Below are 12,583 nucleotides of genomic sequence, written 5' to 3'. Positions count from 1 at the left end.
GGTGATAAGAAGCCTGGCCTGCAAAGTGTCTCCACTGGTCAGGATCTGAAAGCATTCGGGTGAGGAGGTAAAAGAAATCAGTTGTTAGGCAGTTGAGAGTTTGTCCAAGGCTTGGAAATATCACCTTTTAAAAGATGTGCCATCTTCAGATTCCCAGGACTCGACCTTGTCGATGACATCAGCACCAGGACACCCAGTGACTGCCTGAGGGCTGGGAAATGACTCTGTGGCCAGCTAGATTTTCTGAGCTTATCTGCAAAGCTACTCTAATCTCCTCTGAATATCAGGGCAGAGTCTTGCCAAGCAGCCAAACACTCACTTTAATCATTTTTAGTTAGGAGGAAAAAAAAGTTCTGTTTATAAATAAAAAGCTTAACCCATTGAGTTGGGGTCCACATCCCTATTCCATTTCTCTTTTCCTCTCAAGGTACCCACAGCTGAGGCAGGACAAGCAAAACGACACCTTGAGGGATCTTCAATCTCCCTGGAATATATAATCCTCTCGAAATGATCTAAAACGGTGTGGATGTAACCTTAAAGATGGACCTCCCCCGGTGAATATTATAGCAACACAAAAACAGAAAAGCCACTTTGAAAAATGATTCAGCAGTTTCTTATAAGGATTAAACATATACCTGTCATTCAACTCAGCAATCTCATGCTTAGGTATTTATTTAAGGTAGATGACAACACATATTCACACACAAAAAATGGGATATGAATGTTTATTCATAATGACCCCACTGTGGAAAGAACCCGGATGTCCTTCCACTGGTGAAGAGATAAACAGTAGTACATTTATACGATGAAGGGAATCCTACTGAGCAATAAAAAGGAACTAGCTACCGATGCACAGAGCAACATGGAGGGATCTCATTATGCTGTATGAAAGAAACCAGACTCAGAAGCCTGCATGGCGTATGATTTCCTTTATAGAACATCCTGGAAAAGGCAAAATTACAGGGTCAGAAAACAGGTCAGTAGTGGCCAGGGGCTAGGTGTGCAAGGGAAGGTTGACTTCAAGAGGGCATAAAAGAAATTTGGGGAGTGCTGACGCTATCTTGTATCTTGATCACGATGGTCATCATACACCCGTATGCATTTGTTAAAATACATGGTCCTGTACACTAAAAAAAGGGTAAATTTAGTACAAGTTACACCTCAATGAACCCAACCTGAAACTAAAATCTCAGTGTCAAAGGCTCAATGATTAACAAAGGCAGACATCAAAACAACGGATTAACTTCCCGCCTACATCAAGATCTGGAGGCCTTCTCCCAGGCCGGGTCCGGTGGGACTCAGAAGCCCTGTACTACTCAGTTACCTTTGGGCACAGAGTTTAAATAAAGCACTAATACATAAATCAATACGGCCACTGTGCCAGCATGCTACTGTGCATGAGGTTACTCATTTAGGATGTTCTGAAGCCTGTTCTTCGTGAGACAGCTTCTCACATTCTGACATTAAGGTGCTATTTATTTTCCAGGGTGGTGCATTGTTCCTACTTTGCTTCTCCTAGAGTTCTAACTGCTTGGATGCCACAGGTTACATGATCCCCGGAGTCAAGCAATTATTTCAGACAGAGAATTCAAGCCTGCCCTGTGCTTGTGTTTTCTATAAATGAAGAGGTAAGTGAAAAGACAAATGAATGAATGCACCACATTAATCGTTAACAGTCCAGCTGGACATAACAAAGAGAAAAAAGGGACTTCCCTAATTCTGTGATATGCTTATAGATGACTTGGCTCAGAATTATTTTTGGCAGAGAAATACTCACGTCCTGGGCATGCAAAGGTTTTCACTTACTTTTCCACCGGATGCCACGACTATAGTATAATAGAGTGTCTCCATTTTGAATGGTTATGATTTGAAACTAGGCTTGCTTTCTCCCCCTTCTCCCAACAGAAAGGTTTACTGAGAATCCACTATATGGAAATAAATGCTAAGGGCAGATGGAATGAGAAACTCGAAGATGCAGCCTTTCAGCAGCCTACTACAGCTACCCAAGTACGTCCAGTGGAAGGCGGAGTGTGATGTGTGGTGAGCAGAAGCATAACTACGGCGCTAAGCAGCAAGGGGGAGGGGGACTGGATCTGTCTGGGAAGGCGGAATTCAAGCCCAGCTGTGGAGGATGAGATGTGGGACTGCAGACATTCCAGGCCAAGGAACTACTTTGCATAAAAGGCCTTATGGGTGCAGATTTGCTTAAATCACTTTTCAGCTGGCATCCTGGAGCCTGAAAGTCGTGGGTATTACATTGGGGGAAGGGGGAAGGTGTGGGGAGGTGGGGGGAGGATTTCATGATCTTTAGGCCTCAGGCCTCTCTGTTCTCTGAGAGTCTGGTGCTCCCCTATTCCCTCACGCACTAGAGCATCCCATGTTTACGTCACCTGCCTTGTCCATATAGAGTCATTTCAGCAGGGACCCAGGTCACTCGTGGTCGATCACTGGGTTCTGAAGAGTCAAGTTTGGGAAACAATGACAACAGGGAAAGGGATAGGAGGGCACAGAGGTGGTGGCTTTAAACGGGGTTAGAGTACTTGCTCCCCTCCAGTGGGGTCTGGATCCAGGATCTTTAATCACCTCAGGGAGCAGTGTTAGTGAAAACACTAATAATGAATGCATGAGAACCTTTGCTGCCGCATTATCATTACCGATAAGACACCGGTAATCATCCAAAGGCTCATCAACAGGGAAACACTGTCCTCCTTTAGCAAGGGCGGGGATGGGAGGAAGAAGAGAATATCCTCCGTGGTCAATAGGCTTGTTATTTCTCACCACCTGATACCCCAAAGTGAAAGGACCAGGGAACTCAGGCCAGTCTTGCCTGTAGATTCAGATCCTGTTTCTAACAGAAACAGTCGAATAACCGATTTATCTTCCTAAATGCCAGTTTACCCAAAATGACTGGACACTGTATTTTGTTTAGTAAGATTATCCTTTTTCTGTATCCTCTCTCTCTCTCTCGAGACATTGTTAGGTCAGCAACAATTTCCATGTTCAATTAAGTTTATTATTTTTAGTTATCTTTATCCCCAAGGTGGGGCTTGAACACACAACCCTGTGATAAGAGTCGCATGTTTTTCCGGCTGAGCCAGCCGGGCGTCTCTGTGTCGATTTAGTACATGTGGTCAACCTAGGCTTGACTGCTACCATTCTTGAGGAATGGGCCATGTGTGCCATAGCATCGATGTGGCAAGGAAACATGGCCAGTTATTTTAGAAGATGATCAAAATCAATAGTCGGCTGATTATTTATCATTAGCCAGGAGACACTGAAGCACTTTTAGTACAGAAACCCAGTGGAGGTTACTGGCACTCTAAGGACAACTGAGGAAATACTAAGGGGGAGGAAATAGAGTGTTAGCGTATTCCTGAAAGCCCTCCTTGCTGGCAGTGTAAAATAATCCTTTCAATGGCTGGAAATAACATATCTCACAACATGGGAATTCCTAGGTCGTGGGGGTTTTCTTTTCTTTCACTTTATGTGGGTCACAGAGTAAACTGCAAAACTTGGGCAAGGAAAGGGCAGAGCGTGGGGGTGGTGGAAGGGGGATCATGGAAGTGCAAAAGAAGCATCTTCCAAGTGGCCCTTGTGGCGGCCAGTGAGCCGAATAACCGCGAACCAGTCAGGCTGGGCCGCTGATCAGAAGACAGAAGATGCTGACCTGTGGTGAACCAGAATTCTGCTCCAGCAGCTGAAGAGTAAAGCCCAAAGTTCCTGCTCCCTTTTCATGCCACTCCTCCGCTTTCCTCCACTTGGAGAACCCGCTCCAGCTTGGATCAGGGGTGAAACTGAAGCAGCTACCCTAAATGGGCTTTTGGCTTCGTACCAACAGGCTTGTTTCTTGACTTGACTCTCAGCAACCCCTGTGCAAACACTCAGCATTCCATGGCTGAGGCCACACACACACACACACACACACACACACACACACACACGGCAGCCATCAGGTGGGACTCAGGTGGGACAGCCGCAAATGTACTTTCACACCCTGGGGAGAAGAGGTGGGGGGTGGGGAGGTGAGGTGGGGGAAGGCCAAGAATCGGGTGGAGAGGAGGGAGCTTCACGGACGCTATAAAATCCATGCCAGGAGGAAATGAACAGATATTTCCATGGATATCAACCTGAGAAAAGTGGTCTTTTCAACAAGAATCTCACTCCTTCGCCTGCACCACTTCTTCCCTGCCGATCCCAGGCCAGGCCAAAACAAACTGAAAGACTATTATGATTTGTGGTCAAGAGAACAAGCTCCAAAATATTTGTGGATGTGACTTCAGGAGGCCCCACAGTGACAGACTGAAGTACAACACTAAGACCTGGAAATGTGGTGCCACAGGCACAAGACATCAGGAGGAAGGTGCACCTGCCAAAAAACCGGAGAAGTTTCCAGAAAGTACCCTCTCAGCAACCCCGCTGAAGGAGAACTAGCATATTGAACTTTCCACATAATTGCTTTTCAGGTCTGTCTCCCAGATAATCCCTCAGTGAATACCTAAGTCAGCAAAACAACTGGAATTTTTATATTGATCGTGTAATACTGGCAGGTCTGTGAGCTATAGGCCTCAGTCGGGGCAAACACATAAAATATTGCCAGCTGGTATAAGAAGTTTTTAGCTAATGTAGATGGTTTGGAAAAGGGGGCCGTTTTCTTTCTCTTTTTTCAGATGGCAGACTTTTTTTTTTTCTTCTTATATGGTGCCTATTTTTATGGCATTTATGCCCCAACCAACTTCCAATGAGCCCATGAGAGCCAGCCCAGCACAACCTCCTGAGTAGCCTGCACCTTGGGGACAAGGAACCACCTTACGGGGCGAAAACCTAAATGACTTGACCTGCATCCTGGGCCTCCAAGCTTCAATCCTTGTTCTCCAGACTACTTTCTGACCGACTTTCAGATTGGGCCCTCCCTGTTCTACTCCCAGCCATAAACGGACCTCACTGCCACTGCACTTTCTGCACACACAGTCACCTGGTGGTAATGTGTCCCAGCCGATTTAGTCCCTGGTACTCTGGCATTTGAGGGGGGCAGCACTGCCCCTCAAAGACGGAAGTATTTTCAAAACTTGCTGTTTGTTTCCAGAGGGCCAGCTCTTCTCTAAATCAAATACGCGATCTAACCTATTCAACAAACATACCAAACACCTTCCATTGCAAGACCGTCAGCACTAAGGGTATAGTGGATAAGGCACTGCCCTCCCCCTCACAGAACTCAGGCATTACTAATGCGCCACGCTGGGTGGAAGTCAGACCACCCCATCAAGGCCATGTTATGGAGCAAAGCAAATAATACCAATGCCTTACAGTCACCCCAAACTTCATAGTTTTCAAAGAGCTATTCCGTGTATTTTAAGATTCATGACTTTTTAACATTTTTATTTATTTTTGAGAGGCAGAGAGATACACAGCACGCGCAGGGGAGGGGCAGAGAGAGAGGGAGACACAGAATTCGAAGCAGGCTCCAGGCTCTGAGCTGTGAGCACAGAGCCCAATGTGGGGCTCAAACCCACCAGTTGTGAGATCGTTGACCTGAGCCGAAGTCGGTCGCTGAATCAACTGAGCCACCCCGGCACCCCTACTATTCGTGATCTTAAGTCAAATTCTCACTAGTTAGTTGAAAGAGATCCTTCACATCATTTCCCCAACTTCATTTGTGCTGGGTCTGTTCCCCTCCCCTCTGGCAGACCCCCCTCATTAACTTCCCTATCCCCCAAACCTAGGAGGCATCATGCTTCCATCTATTCCTTATCACACATAGTGAGATCATTGTCAAGTCCCGTTTGTCCTTCCACCTTGAAATTATACACCGTCTCCATCGCCACTGTTTTCATCTTCCCCAAGCCATCATCAGATCTCACCTGAATTATTCAGGTAGCCTCTTAATTGGTTCCTCTGCTTCCACTTGTGCCCACGTCCAATCTGTTCTCCATGCAACGGTGAATGGTCAGGGAAAGTTGTGGTGGATTTGGTCCTGGCCACTTTTATTTGCTCTAGAACAGTGGGCGGTGTTAGAACACGCAGCAGGATGAGGAGTAATCTGGATATGGCCGTGTCACTGACCTCACACCATCACTCCTCTTTGAAAAGGCAAGAATGAATTACTTTACATAAGGCTCAAGAAAGACAGCTGTAATCATTTGGATGCATGCCACTTAGAGACATGGCGGAATGGAAAAGACACATAGTGACACATTCCAGAGGGCATGGAATGGGAAACAGAGGAAGACCAGGGATGAACAGAGTAGACTCGGTGAAGCATGATAAGGCACAAAAGGATGTAAAGAATGAAGCTGGGAAGCCAGTGAGGTTTCCCAGCCACCAGAAAGACATTAACCCTATTGAGAATGATGAAACCAGTTGAGAATTCCCTCCACACAGTGAGGCCTTGAAGGGTAAAGATCTCCCATTATCTCAGCTCCAATACCATTTGTCTGGTGATCACCAGAAGACCAAGGCATAGAGATGAGGGTTCTATTTAAAATGTTTATTAGTTGGCCAGTTCCTTCTCCACCTCTTGCTTTTAAGTCTGGCCTGTATACAGCTGGCACACCGTTTTGTGATTGAAACATGTACGGCCTGTCACTGTTCTTGGCGTCTCGTTCGTTGAGAATAAACTCATGTTGTATTTGGATGGACAGGGAAACTTACGGTGTAAAAGATCTAAAGGGATGAAACGGGCACAGAGATGATGGAAAGCAATTTCTCCAGCCCCACCCAGGCTGGAGCACACTGTTACTATGCTTCATCAGGGTTGGTCCGTTTGTTTTCTGTACCGACTTAAAAACGGTTAGTTATTTCAGCATCCCAGTGCCGCACTGGCACTGGCACTAAGAATACCACATCGGAGTGGAAACTGTCAACAGGCCATTTCCCAGCGCCTGGACAACTATGCCTGCAGGTGAAACAGCATCACTTCGGAGCCTCTAGAAGGTGTTAGAGGCCATTAGCATCCCTTTGATATTTTTAACACACAGAATTCAAGCCCTGATCACATTTCAGGGTATATGCGCCCCTTGCTGCAAGCCCCCATTCCTTTCATAACTCAGACATTGCGGGGGGGGGGGGGGATTATTGTTTTCTGAACCAAAGCTTAGCCGTTACTACAGTGGAGAATCCTGGCGGGAACCTCTGCCTGGAGGGAGCGATCGATAACTGGAGTGGAGAGCAGGGGGCAGAGAGCAGACCGCAAGTCCCCCTGGACAGAGGACTTGAGGACAGAGATCCTGTCTTGTTTGTCTCTTTAGTCCCAGAACTTCGCAGGCGCTCAGCACTCACTAACGCTTGTTGAATTGAACTGACAGGTGTAAGAAAAGAAAAGAGAAGAGAAGAGCCCAGGGGTGGAGACCTGGTGAATGGGGTGGGAAGGGAACTAGAAAAATAAGTGTTTGGGGGGGAGGGTATTCGAGGAGTAAAGAACTCTGGTAGGAAATGAGTGGAGAGAAAACAAATTAGAAAAAAAAAAAAAAAAAGGGAGAACCAAATGTCAGGATGCCACGAAAACATTCCAGGTGTGCATACGTGCACCAGACCCACACGCTCATGCACAGGTGGGCACAAGCACCCTCAAAACCAGTGGGGAGTCAGAGCTCTCTACAGGGACAGAAGGGCAGGGGGGTCTTGGAGGCACCCTATTTGTTTTAGGTCCTGCTTCCGGCACAGGGGAAAGGGGAGGGAGGCTGGGGCAGCTGAGAGGTAAACAAACACCAGTTGGAGGCGGCACTCAGGCCACAGGTGTGTCCACGGGCAGTGTGGGCACAGACACTGGATTCCACGGGTCTTTCCTTCCAGGCACAGGAACACGAGGGATAAGCCCTCCTCACTAGTTCTGGAGGAGATCCCTCCCCGCCCCCCAGTCATATTTCCTAACATAAACCCAAATTACCTGACAGTACACCTTGTTTTTATCATCTATATATAGCAATGAGGAAGCTGTTCCCTATAAATAGGTTTGCACAACTGGGCTGTGCCTTTTGCAAACATTAAAGTGGAAACGGCCCTGACGCAGATCAATAGTGCTTGCCTATTTCCCTGTGCTGCTCTGTTTATTTTTAGTCCCCACAAAGAGCCCAATATTTGTAGGAAAAACTCTACATCGCCTTCAAGAATATTACCAACTAATGACCTGAGCAGAAAAAACAATTTTGCATTTACTTTATTCCTATCATTCCTTTTTTTTTTCTTTTTTCTTTTTTCCTTATAGGAATAAATTCAGACTCGGCAGGAATTTGTTCTACTACCTCATTACATAGATTCAGGCCTTTGGGGAAAGAGATCATGAAGCTTATAAAATTCCATACCTCCTTTATTACTGCCTGTTTTCTTCCATTTGCCAATTTATCTAGGAGTTCAGTGCTCTATTCCACAGGCAGGGGAGTGCATGCTGGTGCACGTAAACCCAAAGAGTGAGCTTTGGTTGCTTAGAAATAGGAAGGAGTGTGACCGCCCCCCCCACCTCACCTCCCTTTACTTGTACATCATCATTTAGTGCATGAAGGAAACAGAGTGGCAAACTGCAATCAGGAGCATCAGGACGTTCAGAATATAAAAGGTGCATTAGAAAAAGCACTGGGAGCTGAAGCGGGTAATTGGCACTTGATTATCTACAAGTGTCGCCTTACCCATCTCTGCGTTTTCTATGAAGTTTATTTAGCAAAATGCCCTCACACAGTTGGGCACACGCGTTAAATGCTGGTCAAGTAAACAAGTTTCTCCCAAACACAAATGGAATTGTGATTATTGGTTGCACCCTGGAGTCCCTGCTGAAACTGTGGATTCCTTGGCGACCCAGATAGAGTTCCATCGTCCTGTTTGCATCCTCAGCTGCCAGACAGAAGCCTATATGCGATGACATATGCTCAGCAGGTCTCGACTGAAAGATGAGATTATGTCATTGTGCGACCCTGCGTAAGGCACATAACTCCTTAGGGCATTCTTGTCCTCATCCAGGGGGTTGATCAGAGTCCGCGACAACAGCTATTCATTGGGGCCGTGGGAGCGCCCTGATTCTGGGCACAATTTTATTTGGCATCTGTGTATCATTTTTCTGAAAGAGGATACCTGTCTTTTATTGTCTCAAAGATTCTGTGGCTATTCCCTGCCGCCAGAAGTTTCAGAATCTTTAGCTGAGAGCTAGAGTCTCAAAAATTACTGAATTCGTGAATCCCAATACTAAAATACTTTGGAGCATGCATGCCATGCTTACTTACTCGATATGTGCGATGTACTATATTAAGTGCATTATCAAACTAGCATCAAAATCACAAAAAGTATAAGGGAAATCAACAATATTTATTTCTTTATATATCTAAGAGTACAGATGCTTTATCTTAGAAAATAATCACTATTGTATCAAGAATAGTGTGAATGAATATGCCTTATGTTTGAAAAGCTAGATTGATTATTTGTGATACGTTAATCTGGAAGGTCCAGTTCCATGTTCGGTTTATTTTACATAGCTGGGTTTTAATGGCTGTCATAGTTCTAAGCAAAAAAAAAAAAAAAAAAAAAAAAAAAAAAATCACAGTGTGAACATTTCCAAACACTGTTTTTCACAATGTTCTCTCTATACTAAGTTTCGTTAAAATTCAGTTATCTTCTTACTTATTCTTAAAATGACATCTTTATCTTGAAAGGATAAATTAGTTATGCTCTATATTTTTAAACAACAACCCATAGGTAGCATATTACTAGAGTGGCTCATTATCACAGAAATAGTTAACCAAATAGGGAACCCTTCACTTTTTATAAAAAGAAAAATGAATGTAACTTATCTGTAAGTTGGACAACTCAATTATTTTTTGATAAGATAACCAGCAAATCTCTGTGTGGTACAGAAGATTTTCATGGTCCCTTCTCAACTTAATACAAAATATTGTATTGCTTTGACTACACTGTATATTACACATTTGTTTTTTATAAAATTAATTATGAAGTATCCCGCAGCATTTTGTATACCTCTGGCTTCAACATCTTGGCTGCCCTAGCTTGCTTATGAATGATGCAGTGAATGAAGTGATCTCTTATAACCTCACCCTGGAATCCTTCTCTAAGAAACAGCTGCTTCTCAAGAGGGAACACTACTTGGTTTTTCTCACAAAACATTTTCATAAAGATTGTGAATGAATTTCATCTAGTGATGGCTCACCAAAAGGGGGCACTTAGCGTATTTCATTGGTGAAACAGAAATGAGCAAATACAATAGGCTAGATCTAACATCTTACAAATGTAAAACAAGTCTTCTGCCCTCCGTAACCTGTTCAATATGTATTTGCTTCTTCAAGATACAGTAACACCTTCAATAATACTTTCACAGCACTTTGTGACAGAGAAACTCATTTTAGATAGTTTTCAACATAGTATCTTATCTGGGTTTGTACTGGGAGCAAAAACAGTTGTTTTTTAAATTTTTATGTTTTTACATTTATTTATTTTTGAGAAACAGTGAGACAAAGCATGAGTGGGGGGAGGGGAGGTGGGCAGAGAGAGAAGGAGACCTAGAATCTGAAGCAGTCTCCAGGCTCTGAGCAAGAGGTCAGCACAGAGCCCGACGGGGGCTCGAACCCACAAACTGAGATCATGACCTGAGCCAAAGTCGGATGCTCAACCGACTGAGCCACCCAGGTGCCCCAGAAAGACAGTTTTTAAACATATGTAGCTTTTTTACTTCTGCATACAAGTAAAAACTTCAAAACAGGCTTCAGAACATCATTTAGTGAAATTTTATAAAGATCAGGTGAATTTAAACATTGGTTTAACAAGCGCAGGGGTATTCATATTTTTCTGTGGCACTGTCATATTATCATTTTTCAAGGCAAGGTATACACTTCCTTCCAATATATTCATTCTTAATGACAGTACATGTCAGTCTATGTTGCATTCCATCATCTTGATAGTTTTGGAATTGGGGGCTAATGTTTGGTCAGTACCGATTGTGTTACAGTTTTTAACTCCCAGCTTGGCTAATAAACCAAGAACCTAGAACAAAGTGTGTCCTAGAACAAAGTTGTCAACTCCATTTCAAAGTGTTCACTTATTCTTGCTTGCACAGTTAGTGATACCTTTAAATTTATACTTTGGTTTTTTTTTTTTTCTACAAGCTTCTTTCTTTGTTAAATTTTTAATGTTTATTTATTTTTGAGAGAGAGAGAGAGAGAGAGAGAGAGAGAGGCAGAGGGGCAGAGAGAGAGAGGGAGACACAGAATCTGAAGCCGGCTCCAGGCTCTGAGCTGTCAGCACAGAGCCTGATGAAGAGCTTGAACTCATGGAATGTGAAATCATGACCTGAGCTGAAGTTGGATGCTTAACTGACTTAGCCACCCAGGTGCCCTTTTACCGGAATCTTTTTAAGCTGCTTGCCTTGGTTGTTGTTGCTGTTTGGTTTTTGTTTTTTTGTGTTTTTGTTGTTGTTGTTGCTGTTGAGGGCTACTTTAGTTGAAACTAATTAATATTAAGCCAATTAATTTAACCCAACATGTACAGACACAATGCAACATGCTGTGGACAAGTGAGCAACCACCGCCCCCACCCCCACCCCTGACCCTGAACATACACCCTTCTGACTTAAAGAACAGGAGAGGGAGCAACTGTCAATCCATATATTAGTAAAACTTAATTTTTCTTATTTTTGGGGTATAAAAATGTGTACAAATTCCAGTGTTTTCTTTCTTAGCCCCAGTGATTTATCTTGCAAATTCCACCTTCGAAACCCTGATGTGGATAATCTCTGGTGCCATTTCTACCTCAAAAATTAAAAATTAATGGATATTCTGCTAGCAGGGCACTGGCTCTCTTTGTTTGCTCAAAGAACTCCTATATAACCCCCAAATTTATGTTTCCTGGCAGCTCTGGAGAAACCCTCCACCCAAAAACCCCGTGAGGAAGGAAGGCCGGTCACCTGGCTGAGCTCTTCCCCTGCTGCCACCTAGGAGAGAGTCTGGTTGAATCCATCCAGAAGAACTGGGTAGGTTGACAGGTCTCTATCTCCCCATTAGCCTACCTTCACACTCCGCACACACGGACTAGCAGTTTTCAGCCTCAGCAAACATTAAAACATGAGATTATGGGGGCACCTGGGGTGGCTCAGTCGGCTGAGCATCCGACTTCAACTCAGGTCATGATCTCACTGTTCGTGATTTCAAGCCCCACTTTGGGCTCGCTCCCATGAGCCTGTTAGCTACAGAGCCCACTTCAGACCCTCTGTCCCCCTCTCTCTGCCTCTTCACCTGCTTGCACTCTTATATAAAAAGAAAAAAAAAAATATATATATATATGTATATATAAAACAAACAAAAAAACCATGGGATTATGATGTGTGGCGCAGCAAAAGTGTTCAGGGCACAAGAATTTCCCTTGGAAGGTTTGACAGCTGCAAGTGGGAGGGATGAGGCAGGGTCATGTGTTTTCAGAGTTGTTCTGGACAGCCCTGTTTTGTGTGGGAAGAAGAAACAAATTGTATTATGTGGAAGGGAAAAGTCTTCTAAATTTAGAGTCTTTTATCACCTGGATTGTTGTCTCTGAGCCTGCTTTCCTACGTTTGCCTGGCGAGTCGCAGGAGCTGGGGAAGTCCGGGAAGACTGACTGTATC

At 44.3% G+C, this 12,583-nt stretch overlaps 1 protein-coding gene and 1 long non-coding RNA gene across 4 annotated transcripts in view; one reads left to right on the top strand and one right to left on the bottom strand.

Moving 5' to 3' along the window:
- Positions 1-12,583, bottom strand: part of MARCHF3 (membrane associated ring-CH-type finger 3) — a 148,417-nt gene that overhangs the window by 117,955 nt on the left and 17,879 nt on the right. The gene's annotated exons all lie outside the window — the stretch shown is intronic.
- Positions 267-12,011, top strand: LOC109250939 (uncharacterized). Of its 2 annotated transcripts, XR_002073272.2 has the most exons (4): positions 267-666; positions 1,487-1,628; positions 1,906-2,040; positions 11,842-12,011. It is a non-coding gene; the product is annotated as an uncharacterized LOC109250939 (long non-coding RNA). The 2 variants fall into 2 exon arrangements; XR_008423910.1 differs by lacking the exon at positions 11,842-12,011 and having other exon boundaries at positions 268-666; positions 1,906-2,237.

This window comes from Panthera pardus, unplaced genomic scaffold, assembly GCF_024362965.1.
Source record: "Panthera pardus isolate Hobbes unplaced genomic scaffold, ASM2436296v1 HiC_scaffold_2, whole genome shotgun sequence".
Classification (NCBI taxonomy): Eukaryota; Metazoa; Chordata; class Mammalia; order Carnivora; family Felidae; genus Panthera; species Panthera pardus.
The sequence above is the reverse complement of the archived record's forward strand: the minus strand, read 5'-3'. Positions and strand labels throughout refer to the sequence as shown.